The 21,041-nt window shown below is 42.5% G+C and overlaps 1 protein-coding gene and 1 long non-coding RNA gene across 3 annotated transcripts in view; one reads left to right on the top strand and one right to left on the bottom strand.

Annotated features, from left to right (window-relative positions):
• Window positions 1-21,041, top strand: part of WIPF1 (WAS/WASL interacting protein family member 1) — a 114,693-nt gene that overhangs the window by 59,711 nt on the left and 33,941 nt on the right. The gene's annotated exons all lie outside the window — the stretch shown is intronic.
• Window positions 15,338-18,431, bottom strand: LOC132521769 (uncharacterized). Its single transcript, XR_009540958.1, has 3 exons — window positions 18,399-18,431; window positions 17,489-17,555; window positions 15,338-15,784 (listed from the first exon to the last, which is right to left on the bottom strand). It is a non-coding gene; the product is annotated as an uncharacterized LOC132521769 (long non-coding RNA).

Genomic DNA, 21,041 nt, shown 5'->3' on the forward strand with positions numbered 1-21,041 from the left:
GTTTTTGTTCTGGTGATTGATTTTTCTTTTTTTTTGTTGAAGTATAGTTGATTTACAATATTATGTTAGTTTCAGGTGTACAGCAAAGTGATTCAGTTATACATATGTGTATATATATTCTTTTTCAGATTCTTTTCCATTATAGGTTATTACAAGATATTTTCCCTGTGCTATACAGTAGGTCCTTGTTGGTTATCTATTTTATATATAGTAGTTTGTATATGGTAATCCCAAACTCCTAATTTATCTCTCCCCCACCCCCGCTCCCCCATCCCCTTTGGTAACCATAAGTTTGTTTTCTGCTTCTGTGAGTCTATTTCTGTTTTGTAAATAAGTTCATTTGCATCATTTTTTTAGATTCCACATATAAGTGATATCATATGATATCTGTCTTTCTCTGTCTGACTTTACTTAATATGGTATGATAACCTCTGGGTCCATCCATGTTGCTGCAAATGGCATTATTTCATTCTTTTTTATGGCTGAGTAATATTCCACTGTATATATGTACCACATCTTCTTTCCATTCATCTGTCAGTGGACACTTAGGTTGCTTCCAGGTCTTGGCTATTGTAAATAGTGCTGCTGTGAACATTGGGGTGCATGTATCTTTTCAAATTAGAGTTTTCCCCAGATATATGCCCAGGAGTGGGATTGCAAGATTATATGGTAACTCTATTTTTAGTTTTTTAAGGATTGGTGATTTTTTTTTTTTTTTTTTTTTTTGCGGTACGTGGGCCTCTCACTGTTGTGGCCTCTCCCGTTGCGGAGCACAGGCTCCGGACGTGCAGGCTCAGCAGCCATGGCTCACGGGCCCAGCTGCTCCGTGGCATGTGGGATCCTCCCGGACCAGGGCACGAACCCGTGTCCCCTGCATCAGCAGGCGGACTCTCAACCACTGCGCCAACAGGGAAGCCCAAGGATTGGTGATTTTTTAAATGTGCTTTTTTTAGACATTATTTTATCAATGAGCTCAGGATACAATATAGTATCGTGCAAAAATAAGACACAATGTGTACAAAGATAGGATATCATAGTATACGTATCATGCATAAGTGATATAGGCGTGTTACATATGGACGTGTGACCTTACAGAGTAGACGCTGGAAGCGCATTCTAGGGGGTGGGGTTTGCAGACCAACTCTCTTTCTACCAAAGATAAGGTTCCCGAGAGCTGGAACAGCTTCCAGAGCTCATAGCAGTTCCTGGCACGTCGTAAGCCTTAAATGGTTCTTGAATCAATAAATATATACTTAAGTTACTGAGATTCACGAGTGGCACCAAGAAAAATGCTAATCTTGAGACAATAGGGGAGCAAGAAATAGACACTCTGTCAGGCCTCCCTAACAGAGGCACTTCATTGCAGGAAGGTCAATAAGGAAACAGGGCACCCAGGACTAGCCCCACAGGGAGACACATGTTGATTAGAAGCATGGACGCTGGGGCCAGGCCATTTGAGTTCAGGTTGTGTCTCTACCACTTAAAAGCTGTGTAGCCTTGGTCAAGTTACTTAATTCTCTGTGCTTCAGTGCCAACATCATCATCATCATCTACGTCATAAAATTATTGTGAAAATGATTGGATTAATATTTGTAAAAGGGCCTATAATGCTCCTTAACATAAAGTGAGCGTGCGATGAATGTTAGCTAGTATTGTTGTTCTTGTTACTGTTAATACTGTTAAAATCGTTGAAGACGAGGATGCCGTTTAGGGACCTGAAAAACCATGATGTGCCAGGAGATGGATCATCTCCTCTGTCTTCATGTCCACTGCTTAACTGGCTCAGCTGTTCCTTTCTGTCTCTTGTCTGGTGCCATCAGCCGACTGCCCCTCCCTCTCCATGATTCCCAGATCATCCTTCTGAGACTGGGAGGAACCTGACTGCCCTATGTGAGTAGAGTTTTTCATGCCCGGCCGGCTCAGCGTGCTATCCAGCCTGAAGACTGGCCACTCCCCGCCAGGGACCTGCTCTCGTCCAGCTGGCCATGGCTAGGGTGGGTCTAGCTGCAGTTGGTCTCAGAAGGGGAACATAGGCACAAAGGAAGCCCTTGTAATTATGGAATTTTAAATTATTCTGAAAAGAGGACTTTAGAATAAAGAAAGGGTTAAAAAAAAACTTAACACTGTTGAAGAGAGCCATTGACCTCTGGCATTTTCCACCTAGTACCCCATTCATTTTCTAAGGCCCATTAGTCACTGGTAAGATCCAGAAAGGAAATTTATGTGACTAAGAACTGTGGAAATGAAACCTCAGAGACCTTTTTTGAATCCTTGCCCTCCTAAGTCATGCACTTTCCTCCTCTGCATCAGTTCACATTGTAGCTCGTCTACTTTCTGGGATCTTATTCAATTCTTTCTATGCCCACGGGCCAGCCAAGAAAGCATCGTATGATGTGTAAACTACACACAGAGATGTTGATGGGCCTTTTAATTGTTTTCTAAAGCTGAATGATGCCTTTGGGAAAGCTCATAGGGAAGATACTAACATCACACGGTGTGCAATCTCACGGAGCACACTTCCTTCTCTCACTGTCACTGCCATGGACCCGCATCTTTTCACCACTCCCTGTATCCTCACGGTGATCAGACAACATTTCACTCCGTAGAAGTCGACCACTGCCCTTTAAGTCCCCCCTATCACTTGAGTCAAGTCTGATAGAAATGGCTCTTTGCTCCAATGCTTGTAGCTCCACAGGCAGCAGACAGCAGGAGACGAACCTTTAGGGGGTCACCGCTCACAGGCTGTGTAAGGCCATTGTTTTTTCTGGGCCATCTCTCTTTTCCAGATGCCTATGATTTGGTATTTCTTCTGGCCAGAGAATAGCACAGGAAACATTGAACAGAAAGCATTCTATCCTTTATTACTCAATGTGTTTTTACCAGAGAAGCCCAAAAGGTTATGTTGGGTTTTATGAGCTTCAGAGGATTGCTGACGGGTGTTCCACCTAGAAAGACAAATGTCGAAAACTGTAGCGTGGAGCTGCTCTTGTGGGTGGGCTCCTGAGCTGAGACAGAATCTCTGCTTCCTGCGCCCAGCCTGAATATTGTGAAGGGGAAGGGAAAGCATCCTTTAAAATACTTTCATTGTCCCCACATGTGACCTGGGTACTAAAAGTTTTAAACTAAAAATCTTACTACCCAGTTGACGGTCAATGGCACGTTTCTGATATTAGAATTCAATCACTTTTTCCTGTCTTCCTCTCACAAAAATGAAAATCAAATCAAATAAATAAGCCTTCAGCTGTGAGATGAATTTCCTCAACTGATCAGAACTGAAGGGCTTTTGGAACTTCCTTCACCCTATCAGCAAGAAAGACGTCAAAGTAGCGATACAAAACCAGGATTGAAAAAACAATGTAAAGACTTTTGCTGACATAGCTAATGATCTTCTCAAATGAAAGTTATTTGAAAATAAAAATCTTTTTAAGATCTTGGTAACAATCTCCATCTATTCTGTCAGAAAAGTAGCTGCTTTTACAGAAAATTCCAAATGGTTTTCAAAACCAAATATAAATGTGATCTTTGTTGTTGATGTGTTGGCTTAATTTGAAGAATATTTTTAAATGCTCAAAAGTTGAAAATTCAATATTGTTCATTTTAAAAGATTGTAGATGTATTTCAGCCTAATGTTGACAAAAGAAAAAAAAAGTTTTAGGTGCCCTGCTCCTTTCTTAGCTCTGTAAGGACAGCATTGTGGAAGGAAAACCCATGGAAAGGCTTCAGTGATGGAGAGACCATATGTTAGAGTCTCGGAATGGCTTCTGATCTACTACTGGCTTCAGGGAGGGACGTCAGATTCTAGGGCCCACCGGTCTCATGGAGAGAATGGTGTGAAGTCCCCTTACATACATGTGAATCTGTGTGGGAAGCCATGTGGGGTGGGGTATCGTCTCTTATTCCATCCTGGCCCCAGGATGGATAATCTTCCCCTTTCATCCCCTTTGGCATAGAACAAAATCACTGGATAATTGCTGACCCTCAGTTTTCCTGCGTGTGTGTGTGTGTGTGTGTGTGTGTGTGTGTGTGTGTGTGTGTGTGTGTGGTTATAGCCAAGGTAAACTGGTCTCTTGGGTTTATTTTGAGTTGAAAATTAGCTGAGCTGTTTGTTTCCTCTGAGCCATATACAGATGCTTTTTGAACTATCTTTGTGTTTGAGGGATTTTTTTTTTCATGGTATCAGCACACCACTTCCTCCAAGTCATTACTTCGAAACAGTTTTGCAGAGGGAGATATTCCTGCCGGCAGTCAGCCTAGCCAAGCAAAGCGATGATTGAGGGATGGCAGCAAACCTTTACAGTCTATTTCATTTTTGTGTATGACTTCATGAAATGATTCCTCATCCACTAATTTTGGCAGACAGGGTGGGCTGTCATCTGACCTCACCAGTAGAAAACTGCATTTTGTTAATATCAGGCATTGGCTCCCCTGTTTGAATGGCATTCAAAGTTTAGGCTAAAATAATGTCCTCAGATGACCCTTTGCCTGCTCTCTCTTTCTGAGAATTCCATGGAACTCTCTTGAATGTGGGTTTCTACTTAATCTTTGATACGTCCAGGCTCTCTGGTTCTGATAAATTTTTAGAAACTGCAAGTTTGAGTAAAGCAATTCTTAACTTTCCTTTAATTATACTTCAAATATTACACTTTAATTTTTGTTTTTTTTTTTGGATACGCCACATGGCATGCAAGATCTTAGTTCCCTGACCAGGGATCAAACCCACGCCCCCTGCAGTGGAAGCCTGGAGTCTTAACCACTGGACCACCAAGGAGGTCCTCAATATTTTAAAATAAATGACCTTTGAATACTTTGAAATGTTGATATGCAAACATATGCAAGTGCTTTTACTAACATGTTTTATAAATATTATTCCCTTTTCCATAAATTCATGAATTTCTTTTGTTACGAAGATAGTAATATTTTACATTATCTTACAAGTAAATTCTAAAGCTTTCAGTACTTTAATACTTATGCTGAGGAAAATAGAACTAGAGATTTTAAATATATTACCATGATAAACTTACAGTGATTTTATATTCCCAGATTTATGGATTAAAAAAAAAACGGATTTGACTTTCATCCAGTTCTGATTTTATATTTTTGTAAATGTAATTGCTTGCTTGTGTGTGGGAGGGAGTGGGAGGGGTTACACTTAAGGAAAATACCCACTGAGTTGATCCAGTCCTTCTGTGGACTTTATTTTTGTAAAAGCCCAAATGCTAGCAAAGCAATAACAGGTCCCAGTTACTTCCTAAGTAATATATATTGTACACTGCCTTTTACACTGTTTTTAAGTAATTGTTAGTGAATCCAGGGTATAATATGTGTTGTTGTTCTCCATTGTTCAACCTTGTGCGTCTTTATGCCTATGAAGACTTTGAGATACTTCAACTTTATGTATCTCTCAGCGTTTCTGAGAAACTGTCATCTGTATTTGCAAGATGTAGGGAGAGGGCGGAAAGCAAGGGAAGAAAACCTAATCTCCGCATTGGTGCATTAGAGGCCGAAGAGAATTCAGTAGGCACTGCTGATGAAGAGTATTAGAAATGTGCCCCTACAGAGTATTTTGCACGAGGTAGGAGTAAACCCAGGATGACTAGAAAGTTCTGTACTGTACTTTGGAAAATAAAATTTCACACCGGTGATCTTCATGTTGATTTTCCGTGAATTCCCTGCCAACGAGAGTTGGATCCGCAAAGCGTTTTCTGTGTGGTATTCAGTTCTGCTGAAGCTTTACTTGACTCTGGGCACAACTGTGTTTCACGTCTGAGTCCCTCATCTTGTGGTGGCTGAACCTGGGCATAATGATGGGAATCATTTTGTTTTCTCACTTGTTCAGAGACCCCAGATCTTGTCTCAAGGCCTGCTTTCTTTCAGTTCATTATGTGCCACCTCTGAAAACATTTCACAGACCATTACTGTTCTTTCTGCACTCCTCAACCACTAGAATAAAGCAGACTTGAAAAGAAGTTCTTTCTTCCATTTCCCAGTTGGGTGAGACAGTCCCCAAGGGCTTTGGGACATTTTCTTAGTGCACTGAAGATAAGCCTGCTCTCTGAAGTGGAGGATTTGGGGTCCCCATCCTCCTGGAACTCTCACCTGCAGTTGGCAGGGAGCCTCTCCAGGTGAAATGAAAACAAGGCAGTGAACATAAACTCAATTTACGAATCCCTATTTCTCCTTAACTTTTAGGAGAAATGGTATTTTTAGGAAGTTTCTGGGGCATTTTTTCTGAATTTGTGTTCATTAAGTCTAGTGATATTTGAAATTGTACAAAAAAGCAGAGGCATTCATAAAAGAGAATTGTGTAGATCCATGCCATCTTTTTGAAATAGGCCTAAGTAGACTTGAAAACGAGCTGTAGAACCAAGATAAAATGGAGACTCTGAAGTTACGAGTACCCAGGTTTTCTCAACTATGACATAGAGTAGATTCTTTATTCTTAAATTACATTGAATTATCCCTCTATTAACAAAAAGAGCCACTTCATCTGTTGTGTTCCCTCTTTTACCAAGTAGCACTAACGGGGGAGAAGTTTAGCTCACTTAACAATAGTAATGATAGCTGACGTTGCTGAGTGTTTAGCGTTGTGCCAGCATCTTCTAAGTCCAGGAGCGAAAACTGTACCAAGTAAGGCATAGCTCTTGACTTGGGAAGACACAGGTGGAAAGGAGACCGGAGAGTGCCATTCCAGCCCAGGTCCTCTGGTGAATCATCAAATAGATAGCTGTAGTCACTTTGAATGACTTAGGCTCAGAAAGGTTTTTAGCACCAAGTTTTCAATCAAAAAAATTCTAGGGGCTTCCCTGGTGGCGCCGTGGTTGAGATTCTGCCTGCCGATGCAGGGGACACGGGTTCGTGCCCCGGTCCGGGAGGATCCCACATGCCGCGGAGCGGCTGGGCCCGTGAGCCACAGCTGCTGAGCCTGCGCGTCTGGAGCCTGTGCTCCACAGCAAGAGAGGCCGCGACAGTGAGAGGCCCGCGCACCGCGATGAAGAGTGGCCCCCGCTTGCCACAACTAGAGAAAGCCCTCGCACAGAAACGAAGACCCAACACAGCCAAAAATAAATTAATTAATTAAAAAAAAAATTCTAAGTTAGATTTTACTTTTTGCAGAATATTTGCAGAATTACTAAGGAAAATGGCAAACATAACAGAAGCTTGGATGCTCATTAGGTCAGCCTAAATTACTCCTTAGTTCCTGGGAACTTTGGTCTTGTGAAAAATGGAATAAGGTGACTCAGGGTCATAATGGTTGTTTTCTGTACTCAGACTTTAGAGGTTTACACATGTCTGCACGTGTGTAGCATAAATCAGGGTATTCCTACTTCTGCTTTTGAGACAGGAAGAACCGTGGTCAGATGGGCCCGGATGTCCTGCTCCTTCCTCCCGGTATGGGATGGAACCATTTCTTAGACGTTGAACATTCTCAGAGGCTGCACAAAAGTATCCACAGTTGCAATCTCAGGGAATTCTTTTGTAAATGTATATCTGTTGGGAGTAGGGGCGATTCTGGATTTATGAAATTTTGTTTATAAACACACAGAAATGGTCACTGCTATCCACCCAGTCCCCCAATGGTCAGAACATTTTATTTTGTCTGTGAAAAGTCATGGAGCTTTTAGGTGGTCTTTAAATTCAAAAGTGGAAGAAATAAGGGAAAAGATTAAAACCCTGTGATTTAAAAAGAGATCCAGATAACTAAGGGAGAAAGATATACTAATAATGGAGAAGACAATAAATATATATAAAACCTTGTTAACCTCATTAATAACCAAAGAAATGAAAATTAAAATGGCTCATACATACGACTTTTTTGTCTATCAAACTGGCACATTTTGAAAAGTGATAAAAGCAATGTTGAAAAGAAATGAAATGGGTGCTAGTGAGAATATGAATGCGAAAACTAAGAAAACAGTATAACAACACGTATCAAGGGGAAAAAGGAAAAACCTCCTATCTTCCATTCTAGTAATTGTACTCTAATAAATTTATCCTAAGGAAATAATCTGGAAGGACCACAAACATTTGGATACAAGTGTGTTAATCATAGTAGGATTTGTAATAATAAATTGGATGCAGTTTAAATATCTAACAACGAAGAGTATTTACATAGGTAATGGAACATCTATAAAAACGAAATATGCAACTATTAAAATTGTGTTAGGATAATATTTAATAACACGGAGAAGTGTGAGAAAGAAGAGTATGAAACTATATATGTACAGTATGATTCCATTTCAGATGCACACACAGAGAGGAAAAAAGACTGGAAGGAAATTCCAGAATGGTAACTGGTTTTCTCTGAGTACTAATGGGTCACTTTAAAAATTATATTATTCCTATTTTCTAAACTTTTCATGTATGACTTTTTCATAAGAAAATATATATATATTTAAGTGAAGGAAGAAAACTATAAAAAGTAGGAGAAACTTAAGAAAGTTTACCCTAGATAGTGTGACTGTACTGTACAGCATCTCCCTCCAACCAAATGGCTTCCTTTCTCTCAACAAAATGTCCACTAACTCAATGTCGTTTGGGTTAACAACTCCTCTGTCTTTAAAGATAAAAGGCAACAAGTCGATTTCCTCCTGACATCTTGATGAGGTCATCTTACCCTGTGGAGGGGAATTATGACTTCTGGTTAAGAAGTACTTAGGGACAGGAGCCCCTTATGTCCTGAGTGCGGTCAAGGGAAAGTGTAGGGCCGGCTTGGGGATGGGGCAGAGGCTGAGGCTGGCGCAGCAGAGAATCATGAAGCCCTCTCCCATCCATCACTTCTGAGTCCTCTCCCTTGAAGAATCGGAACTAAAGTTTTAGTTTAGTCATGTTATGAATTAAATAAACTTTTGTGGGCTGGCCTGGCAGTGCGCCCTCAAGTACGTTTGTACGGACATGGTTCTCAAATCGAAATGATTACCCCAGGACTTTGGTGCACTATACGTTTACACTAGAGTCTGCCTGAATTAGCCCTTCCTCTGGCACTGACCTGGGTACTCTGTAACACCTGTGCGGCACGGAACGGGGGGTAAATTGTTTTCCTTCCATCACATCATCAACTCAGATATGAACGTGAGCTCTGTGAGGGTGGAGATCACTGTGTGATCTCACCTGTCTGATCCCTGTGGCATCCGCGACACCTAAAACAGCACTTGGCACACAGTGGATTCTGAGTGTTGAGTGACTGCCTGGGAGCCCTCGCAGCGTTCCGACTCCCTAGTCAGCCGTGAGGTCAGAGACAGGTACATGGGGAGAGCAGGTAAAAGATCATCGAAGATTTGATTCCTAGGAAGTAGTCTTCTTTGTGCGTTTTTCTTTCTGGTTGGAGAAGACTGGCCAGGAGGTTGAGCATGGGGCCACAGGAGCTGGAGTTGGAGAAGCGACTCTGGAAGGAAGCAGCTGTGATGACCGAGAGGGGCGGTGGCCGGGCCGGGAGGAGCTGTGGCCCCGGCGGCCATTATGCTTGACCTTAGCCGTGGAGCCCAGACAGCTGCATATTTGCCTTGTTCGACAGAGCTGCCACCCCGAGGCCAAGAGTAACACCCAGATTGGGTTCTGTTTAATTGCTGTTTAGTCTTATTTTGTTTTTTATTTCTTAATGGTTGTAGGTAAGGGTGAGGGAGAAACCAGTTTGATTTTTTTAACTATGTCCATTTACCTTCCTGAGGGTGTCCTATAAAACATAAACCACATGTGGTTTTTACACCTCAAGTCTTTGTGGTTTGCTCTTCTCAAACTAGTCAATATTTAAACATAGTCCTGGAGTTGCTTTTTACGTAAGCCATCATTCTGTCCATTCTGTTGGAATGGTTCTCAAACAGGATGAAATGATCCAGGACTGAATTAAGCGGCTTCCATGCAGCAGGGGAAGAGTCATTTAGTCAGCACTGAGCAAAAACAAAAAAACCCAGTAAAGCAAAACACACACACAAAATGGTAGAGCAGATCACCTTGTGGTCACACCTCTTCTGATCTCTTGCCCCTGGACCTATATTTGGAGTTGAGGGAACACATAACGTGCATTTGGTCCAGCGGGAGGCATTTCCATCGTCTGATAGGGCGGCCATCCCTTTAGAGACAACCTGGAGGTGTTTTTCCAACAGTCTGTTTTCCCAGTCAGTCATTTGGAGATTCCAGAGCAGCCAAATGGGAGGCGGAAAGTTCTTGAAGTGGCAAAATCAGATGGAATCTGGGGTCATTCGAGTAGAACAAATTGTTTGAGCCAAGCCACTGAGAGAAGCAGGGCCTGCTGAGAAACGGGGGCAAGAAGCACCGCATGCAGCTGTGACCGTTGGGAAACAAAGTGTGAGATTCCCTCCCAGGATTATAGGTGAGCAGCTGTGACGGTCCCCGTGGGCTCCTCTCTTTATTTCCCAGGCTGGACAAGCAGAGCCATCAAATGACCGTGCCTGACTTTAAAGGAGCTCAGTCAGGGGTATGCACGGAAGCGGTGGCTTGCAGCCCTGTCTGACCGCGGGCTCACTTTGAATAATAACAGTATTTTCTAATGCCCCCTTCACAAGCTTCAGTGAACCTTCGCCGGGGAAATAATCTGACCTCACACATCATGTCCCCCCAGATCCATGTAATCTTTATCTGTAATTAAAAAGAGAAAGGAAAGGAATGTAATTTATTATAAAATAAGTTCAATTTGGAAGTGATCGGGTACAACTGATTAGCAAACGGGTTTGCAGCTACACTGATAATCACTGTGAGTGGGACAGCTGCAACTGCAGGCTAATTTGGGTAAGAGAGACTTAGGTACCGCAAGTGGCGATACCTTGGGACACATTTTCCCTGGGTAAAGAGCAACCCTGGGTAAAGAGCTGAGCAAAACATAGTATTTCGTTTATATGACAGTTGCAACAGTTTCCCTGAGCAACCCTGGGTAAAGAGCTGAGCAAAACATAGTATTTCATTTATATGACAGTTGCATTACTGGAAAATTCAGGGACTAATACAGCAGTGCAATAATTACTTTGAATTGTATGTAAAATGGAGTTAAGTTCTCGGCTCAGATAACTAAGCAGTTTTTTCACCTACAGCAGTGTCCAACGGGACCTCTGTAGGTCATGCGGGTCAATTCTTTATTGAGTGGGACAGTCTGGTACATTGCAGGTTGTCTAGCATCCTTGGTCTGAATCCCAGACGGGCCCTCCCTGTTGTGACACCCACAAACACCCCCATTTCCTGTCCCCGTGCAGAGGATCTGGGTCTGCTTCTCCACATAGCAGCTGCACTAGCCTGGCGCTGCTTCTTTGGAGTCAGGGGGCACCAGGGGGAGTCTCGGGTCAGTGAGCCCTTCCTTCAGGCTTCAGATGAGTGCCATCAGGCCCAAAGGTGCAGAGCTGGATAGAGCCTTTTTTCCTGAGAAGCCCAGGGAGGGGCTTTCTTGTCCACATGGTTCTATTCTCCAGCAGGAGACACTGAGTAACCAGCCATATGGCTGGAGAGAAGACTGAACAGGGAACAATATAGCTGTTGTCCCCACCCCAGAAATCATTATAGAGACCCCATCCTGGCTTCATACCTAATGATTAGCAACCAGATTAGCAGCCAGAAGGAACACACAGCTATCCATATTCCAGCAGCTTCTCCCTGGGTGTGGGCGCAAACAGATACATGGCAGGATGTAAAAACAGGGCTTTCCACCCATTGGCCCCTTGAATTGTAAGAAACATTTTTCTATATCTCACGTGGTTTTTTCCCCTGGGGGGCCACTTGTATTGAATGTCGGTGACCACCTGGGAAATGTTTGCATTTTAATCAAATCATTTAGGATAAGACGGGGCTCCTTCCCACCAGGCCCTCACCATCTAGAGAAGTGTTGTCCAGTGTGGTAGTGGTTCTTGAGCATTTGAAATGTCACCCATAGTAAAATACACGCCTGTTTTTGAAGACTTAATAGGAAAAAAAGAGTGCAAAATGCCTAATTAATAGGTTTTTTATTGTGAGTACATGTTGTAATGATATTTTTGAAATAGGGTGTTAAATAAAATGTTATTCGTATCTCACCTTTTTTCTTTTTAATGTAGCTAGTAGAAAATATAGAACTGCACATATAGCTCAAATTATTTCTACTAGACAGTGCTGATCTAGGAGGAGCGTTGCTTTCTTTTGTTCTTTGGTTGGTTGGTTGGAATCTAGATTTTTGCTTTTTTGTTGCCATTAAGAGGGTCTCCAATTTTGAGTTGAATGCTTTTCTAGGAAGAGCTACTTGGGTTCTGAATCAGTATAAGGGAGCCCTCAGTCTCTGTCCCATTTCATCTATCAACCAAAGAGATCATTATGAGGAGAAAAAGGTAACTTCTGTAACTCCCAGGTCCGAGCATGATTATAACAGAGTGAGCAAACCCCTTTAACAGCCTCTAGTGGATGAAGAAGGGAGTGAGCCTCGAGTCATTTTTATTTTACTGTTTAAACTTTTTATTACAGAAACATTGCAAATGTATATGAAAAGTAGTCAGAACATTATAACAAACTGCCACGTGGGCCTCACGCAGCTTCAAGAATGATTATCTCTGGCCAATTTTGTTTTCTTTAAACATTTAGCTATTTTCCCCCTTTTCCACTTCAGGGCAAACCTAGACATCATACCTTTCCGTCCACAAATATTTCAGTATGTATCTCGAAAAATTTAAGGACTCTTTGTAAAAAACAACATAACCTCAATAACATTATCATGCTTAAAAATTAGCAATAATCTTTTTTTTTGTGGTACGTGGGCCTCTCACTGTTGTGGCCCCTCCCGTTGCGGAGCACAGGCTCCGGACGCGCAGGCTCAGTGGCCGTGGCTCATGGGCCCAGCCGCTCCGCGGCACATGGGATCTTCCCGGACCGGGGCACGAACCCGTGTCCCCTGCATCGGCAGGCGGACTCTTAACCGCTGCGCCACCAGGGAAGCCCTGATTCAGTTTTATATATCTATGTACATATTCTTTTTCATATTCTTTTCCATTTTGGTTTATTACAGGATATTGAATATAGTTCCCTGTGCTATAAGATAGGATCTTGTTGTTTATTTTACATATAATAGTTTGTATCTGCTGATCCCAAACTCCTGATTATCCCTCCCCAACCCTCCTCCCCCTTGGGTAACCATAAGTTTGTTTTCTATGTCTATGAGTCTGTTTCTGTTTTATAAATAAGTTCATTTGTGTCATTTTTTAAAGATTCCACACGTAAGTGATATGATATTTGTCTTTCTCTGACTTAATTCACTTAGTATGATAATCTCTAGGTCCATCCAAGTTGCTACAAGTGGCATCATTTCATTCTTTTTAATGGCTGAGTAGTATTCCATTGTGTATACATACCACATGTTCTTTATCCATTCCTCTGTCACTGGACACTTAGGTTGCTTCCATGTCTTGACTATTGTAAATAGTGCTGCTGTGAACATCAGGGTGCATGTATCTTTTTGAATTAGAGTTTTCTCCAGATATATGCCCAGGAGTGGGATATAGTAGTGTGTGTCTGTTAATCCCAAACTCCTAATTTATCCGTTAGTCTCAGGCTCCTCTCACAGCTTGTTCACTGCACGGGCTTCATTCTCAGTCTCCATGTGGGTACAGTGTGGCTGTCATACCACCAGTCCCAGCCCCACACATCTTAGAAAAAGTCTCATTGCATCTCCTTGGTACGAAGTAGTCACATGCTCATCTCTGAACCAATCACTGCAGCCAGGGAACCGCAGGCTCTAAGTGGCCAGGGCTGGTCACTTTCCATTCCTGGAGCCCGGGTAGAGTTAGCCCAACTGAAGCCAGAAGAGCAGGGATAGAGATCAGTGGATGTCTCTCTCCCCAGATCTGAGGCCCTACTGTAGTTCAGAGGAATGGATGCTGGACAGCCCCAAAGCAACCAGTGTATACTCTATTTACCTATGCAACACACACACACACATCTTCCCACACATACAGTTTCAAAAATGCTCCCACATAATAAATCACACTCACCCTCCTCCCCAAAATAGGTGGCCAATCCAGGTCCAAGTCCAGTGCCGAGTGCACACTTTCCAGTCTTGTCCGTCAGTGCTGAAGGTAGTATCTCACGGTCCAGTGCTAAATTAAATTTAACACCCAGTATACAATGGTGGAGGGAGAGCAGTAGAAGAATTTCACAATTAAACTTCCATTTGGGAAAGGAGCGGAGACATTGCTCTCCTGTCTCTAGCATATTTTATAACCCACTGAACAGATTCTAGCTGTGTGGCAACGGAATGAGGACTTTGGTCATCCAGTGGCTTAACCTCCTGCTCTCTGGGTGGGCCTTCCTTATCTGTTGCCTTCAGAGCCGTCTGTAAGAGCAGGGCTGCCCCTGTTCCACGGCCTACACCCTGTTCTCCTGGCTTCGGGGATCTAGGGATTGACTTAGGATCTGAGCAATCATAAACTGTTTTCGACCGTTCTGCGGCTTTATCCTCTAGTACTTAGAAACGTGGTAGGATTCTCTAACGCCTGAACTCCATGGACTAGTCAACAAAACTCAGGATTGCGTTGAGTCGTACTCTTTGAATGTGAAGCCAAGCCTGGGCATTTCTGTCTCCCAGCAAATGAACCATCCTCCGCTCCCAAATTTTGTGGCCTCTGATTAGGTACAGTTTGAAACAGTGGCCTGAGGTGGTGAAGCCACTAATAATTTACTCCTCGCTCCTGAGATGGAAACCAGTGTATCACAATGAATGTCACGGGCCTTCTGCTCAGATGAGAGACCACAGTCTCTTTGGAGAGACGATGGGGAATCGGGCTTCTCCTAGGTTTCAAACCTCTTTCCTGATATTGTTCTTACCGTCTGGCCTTGCTCTATCTAATGTTAGCATAGTGTTGAGAATTTGGGTTTTTAAACCCACAAAGCTCCAGATTTTTTGACTCTTCAACCATCTTGGTTGCACCTCACAGGAAAAAAAAAAGGCCTCTATTAACAAAGCCCTTTTTCCCTGCCTCTGGGCTTCCAAGTCAGTTTCATCCTATGTTTATCTCTTTCCTGTGGCTCTCACTGAAGGCTGCGAGTAGCCGACACACTCCAACCTTCTAAATGTCATCTCCAAATCCTTTAACGGTGCACCTTCAGGAGGCTCGTGGTCTTAGACCCAGGATTCGATAGGTGGCACCATAACCAGCAGTGTTGCCGTCACATAGCCGGGATGGTCAACCTCCTAGTGCAGGAAGTCTGCACTAGCTGTCATCCAACCTTAAATCAGCCAGTTGCACATTTTAGGGTTAGTCACATTCAACATTCACTTCTAGTCCTGATTTCTGTATCACGTAAGAGTGTTTGTATTGCCAGTGATAGAAAACCTGATCACACTAGCTTAAACAAAATAGAGAATTTATTTGCTAGTGTAAGTTAAAAGTCCAAAATAGAGCTAGCTTCAGGTATAGATGGATTCAGCCAACAACGTCAACAGCTGGGTTTTCTCCATCCCCAGCTCCCCCACTTTGTTGGTCTCATTTTCAAACCCCATGTGGGTGAGAGGATGAGTGAGCCAATTCCAGCCCCTCCATCTTCACAGATCCAACTCCAGTCTCACCCCTCAGGAAGAGTCCTCTCCTCTGGCCACAAATTCCCTTGGTTCTGATGAGGTCACAGGCCATCGCCAAAAAAGTCTCTGGGGCCACATGAATGCAAGGATCCCATGAGCCAGCTCTTCGTGCATCTGGAATGGAAGTGAATTTCTCTGGACCCACAGGGTCTGGGAAGGAGGGAGGGAGGGAGGGAGGGATGGATGGATGCATCTCCAAACGAAAACTGAAGGACATCATTGTAAGTAGGGCCAGTGGAGGCTGAGCTGCCAAAACATAAGGAAATGTATTGCAAATATTTCCCCAAGTAAAATTATACCAATTTATATTAGCAGGACATAGAATAGGACAAAATTTGTTTTTAATTTCTCTGTTTCTGAGATTATTTTTAAATGATCAGCCCTCTATGTAGCTGTACTGATAAGTTTATGGGGAAGAAGTTAATTCCTTTGTTTCTGCTCTTTTAAATCACATAATTCCCATGTTTTAACAAGTTGCACGTAGAATTTCTCTTACAATAAATGCATACATTTAATTTGGTACTGTTTCCTTTTCCCCTGAAAAAGCTATAAGGGGGGTATTTTGCTATTGAAGAAGGTGGTGTTTTAGAATGGAAGGAATACAGCATTCTAAAATATGTTTCTACTACCAGGGAAATACTGAACCATAACAGGTAGTCATGGAAACACAACTTGAAAAACCAGAATTATAAAAAACAATTGTTCTTATATTTTATCCATGTCACTGTTGCCCTTATTCAGTCTCTGTTGATTTGGGGTCACCATAGGAGGGTCGCTGGCTGGGATTCTTTACGGCTTTACCCAGACTGGTGAGAACCACCGTGTTGTACTATAATCTCTGTCCGTCCTTCATTTTCTGTTTCTGTAGATTAACATGGAGGATTCTTCATCTGATTGGTCCGGAGACTGTTGATTATTGTTTTACTCTGTCATTAGGCTGGGACTGGTCTATGTATTGAATAGGGTGATATACGCATTTAAAATTCTCTTTGAAGTCCAGGACTGTGATTATCTTTATTCGCCTCGGGGTCTCAATCCACTTTTCTTCGGCCTTTGATTATAATAACATCCCCAACAGCAATACAAACCCTACCCTCAACTGCTTCCCTCCACATCACAGCCTTCTCTCTACCCCTCTTCCTTCCACCTCTTCTTATGCTTATAGAGAGGAATTAAGTGAAATCCTCCTCTGAACTTAAAATGAGGCTTAAGGCCATAATGACACTGGACCATGGAGAGAGAGACCGGGCTTCTGGCACCAGCCCTGCTGCTGCCTGCTGTGTGACAGAGGCAGGTCACTTAACCTCTCTGGACCCCCGTTTCCTCTTCTGTAAATGATGGTGTGGACTCTGATCTCTGCAGTCTCATTCGTCCTTAAAATTCCTTATTCGGAGAAACTGACGCGGATCTGGGAACACCTGGGCACAGAGGAAGGGCAGAAAGCGCTTTCACGTCCAACACCTACACCCACTGCGGAGGGTGGCCTCCAAGGCCGCTTTGTCAGTGATGCAGTTGGAACCGGCCCCCGCCCACCATGTGATCTCACCTTTGTCTCCATCTTTTCCCGCCTTATTTCGTTTATCTTTTCATTTCTTCCCCTTCCTTTCCGATTGGATTATTTATTTGTTTTTAACTTTCCTGACCCATTTTTCTCTTCCCCACTGCCCAGTGACATGAGCCACTTGCACTGCATGAGACTCTGCACACACTGCCAAGCCCCCCGGTTGGCTAAAGGGTTTACTGCTCATCTCCAGTGTCCTTTCCCTGGCAGATTTCCCTTTAACCTAAGCCTTCCCGAGAAGAGAGTGCAAGTCTAGCCTTGGCATTCCTTAGTCACTGCTTTAGGGGGAACAGCCTTAGGCTCTTAAACAAATGTTATGTTCTGGTAGAATTTTTAAGAGAGATTGATTTTCTTTTTCATTCAACAAATAATATTTATTGAGCACCTACCAGGAGTCAGATGCTGCTCTAGATGCTGAGGCGACAGCAGGAAACAAGGTCCTATGGAGCTTGAATTCTAGTGGGGAGGGATGTACAAGTAAATAAACAATTAAATGAAAACATGTCAGGTGGTGACATGTGCAATGTATAAAAGAAAACGGGAGTAGAGATGGGACATGAGAGGGGGCATTTTTGCTGACAACTGGAGAATGAAAAGGAACCAGGGAGGTGAGTGTACCAGGTGAGAGGGCTTACAAGTGTCAGGGCCAGGACGCAAATGAGCTTGTGCATTTAAGGAACAGAAAGACCTGGAAGGAAATTAGCAAGAGGGAGTTTACTTGAGATGAGGTCAGAGAGCTGGGTGTGCGGGGGGACGCAGACCTTGTGGGTCCTTGTGAGCCTAGGCAGAGCTTGGATTTTTAAAGTGAAATGAGAAACCATTGGAGGGTTTTAAACAGGGAGGAACATTATCTGATTTATGTCCTATGGTGCATAGTGGACACCTCATAAATGTATCCAAAGTTGACTGTGCTTACAAGTTCTCATTAAAGATGAAATAGACCCAAACCCTAGACCAACTACTCCCTTGTGTGTCTCACAGGCTCCAGACTTCTAAGTGACATACCCCTTTCTAGTTGAGTTTTTCCTAATGGGTGAGAATAGTCATGAACTGTAGTGTCCTAGGGTGTGTGTGTGTGTGTGTGTGTGTGTGTGTGTGTGTGTGTGTGTGTGTGTGTGTGTGTGTGTGTGTGTGTGTGTGTGTGTGTGTGTGTGTGTGTGTGTGTGTGTCACATTACTTATTAGAGAACTTCAAAGTAATTCTGTAAACACATAGAGAAATCACCCTATTGCCCATGTTCTCTTTTTAGACCCAACTATAGTTAGACTTCCCCAAAGAGTCACTCAGACATTTATTTACCTGGTAGGTGATCAAGTTCTGTGTTTTCCCGAGGTTAGTGGAGAGCGAAGGAGATAATAGCTGCAGGCCTGCACCTCTGTCCAGCCTCAGGCCTGCATGTATTTATTCATGTATTGAGTGTCCCTTGGACTCCAGGCCCTACGTTAGTTGAGAAGAATAAAGTCTGTACCATCAAGTGGCACCAGGCAAAGTAGAAGACTCTAGGTCACTAATCCTTGGAAGCTCCACTTCCGGGAATTCTGCCATGGCTTGGCATCATGAAACTCCTTGTAAGGCTAGACTCGTATCTCAAAGAATTGAGAGTTAAAAGAACCTTGGATGTCAGCTATCCCAGTACTTCTCCAAAATGTGCCTCTGTTTTTCATTCTTTCAGCTGGTACCGTTTTCTCAGAGGTACATGGTGTGTGTCACAAATGTAAGTCTGAACCTTTCAGGTGGATTGAGAAAAAATTATGAGCATTTTCAGATTTTTATACACTTCTCAAGCTTTCGGTATAATATTTTTTGCCTATATTCCATTGCCTACCCACCTCTTAGAGTCCTTTGAGAGTGAGGAATCTGAGTTTCCTCCTTGTGTACTCATCATCTCTGTGCTTCTGTCAAGCATCCTCTGGGAGAGTTATTGTCACCCCATTAAGCGTGGCGGACGGAAACAAAACATTTTGGCTTAGAAAGCTCTGATCTTCAGCTGACTTGAGCTGTACAGGCTTACTTCGGAGATACTGAAGATTCCGTTCCAGGCTACTGCAATAAAGCAAATACCGCAATAAAGCAAGTCACACCGATATTTTTGGTTTCCCAGTGCATGTACAAGTTATGCTTATACTCTACTGTAGGCTATTAAGTGCGCAGTAGCATCATGTCTAAAAAAAATGTACATACCTTAATTAAAAACTACTTTATTGCTATTGTAAATCAACTATACCTCAATTTAAAAAAACTTCATTCAAGTGGTAATCATCATCTGAGCCTTCAGCGAGCCGTGGTAGTAACATCAAAGATCAGTAATCACAGATCACCATAACCAATATAATAATAATGAAGAAGTTTGAAATGTTGCTTGAATTATCAAAATGAGACACAAGGTGAGCAAATACTTTGGGAAAAATGGCGCCAATAGACTTGCGTGACTCAGGGTTGCCACAGACCTTCAATTTGTTAAAAAAAAAAGATAAAATGTACAATCTGAAAAAAAATAAAGAAAGGCTTGACACTAAATGTAAAGAGACACATTGAATCAAATAACCCCACTAACCCATATTCTACCTTATAATGAGGTTTGGAGGAAGAAAGCCAAAACCAATAAAGTGCCAGTGATTTTTATAACTTTGCTCAATACAAACAGTAGAAGTGAAAACAAACAAATATAAAGAGCCTAGAATATTAAAATGGGCATTTGTGTGTGTGAATATTTATGGCTTTTGTTAGAAAGTCCTTAGACATACTTAATGCCTGAAGACCATAATCTCAAGAGAATAAATTACTTCCATAGAGTCAAACCAGTGATGGGCCAAGGTTTAAAAATTCCACGTTCCAAACAGTTTAAAGAGAGAAACAGGATTTAATGAGAGTTTGTGGGACTACAAAGAGATGCACTGAAGTTATTAACCAAATTATTTGAAATACCTTGAAAGTAAGAGTTTTCTCAGTGTAATATGAATTTTAAATAAATACAATTTTGGTACTTTAAAAAAAAATAAAATGTAATATCTGCAAAGCACAATAAAGCGAAGCACAATAAAATAAGTTGTGCCTGTGTATCATTTATCCTGACTTGGGCACCAAAATCACGTTTCAAAACTCATTTGCCTTCCTACACCTGACTAGCTCTCTTCACCTGCGTTTATAACTTACTCCCTACCCCGCTCTGTAGATGAGGGAGGATCACTTATGTTATTTAGTGCTGCTTAGAGCTTTTAGTTCTTGAGTGACTCTTTCCCTTAATCCTAAATGTTATCATCAATATCGAGAGTGATGCCTTAACATGGAATTTCTTGAAGGAATCTCACGTTCCGTGAGCAGGTGTTTTTGTGGAGGTGTCTAGAATAAAGTTGGGCTGTTGACCAGATGGAAGTGCTCATCTCCTCTTGTCCCTCTTGTCTCCTCTTGTACCAAAAGGTATGTTACACCTGGTGGGAAGGAGAAACAATTAATTTTCCAAATGTAGGGGTTTCTTCTTGCTTGCTTCTGAAGTAAAACCTATCTAGCCTTTTTTTCTGCATAAAAGGAGGAAGGAACAAGCAACAAATTAATCAGACAGGAAGTGAATAACCACAGAAGGATGTCTGCCTCTGACTCAGTGTGTCACATTTAACGAGAGGCCAGAGCTTGTCCAAAACGGCTGTCCAAAAACGACCCCACGTTTGCGTTAGAAGATGATGCCTTTCTCAGGGACGGTTTTCTCTCTCATATCTTACTTGCTCCCTGTCTGCCTGTGTCCCTGATCATGCCTTCCTGCAGTATCCTTTAACGGTAAGAAAGATTATATTCAAACTAAATGTATTTCCTATATTCAGTTAGAGGGAAGGACTCGATGGCTTTTGGTGGACCATAGTATGTTGAGATAAAGTTGTTTAATTTTTCAGTAGAGTACCATGTGGTCGAGTCCTGTTGCACACAGGACTAGTTTCACTGCTATAGTGA

Source organism: Lagenorhynchus albirostris, chromosome 6 (genome assembly GCF_949774975.1).
Source record: "Lagenorhynchus albirostris chromosome 6, mLagAlb1.1, whole genome shotgun sequence".
In the NCBI taxonomy this organism is placed as follows: domain Eukaryota; kingdom Metazoa; phylum Chordata; class Mammalia; order Artiodactyla; family Delphinidae; genus Lagenorhynchus; species Lagenorhynchus albirostris.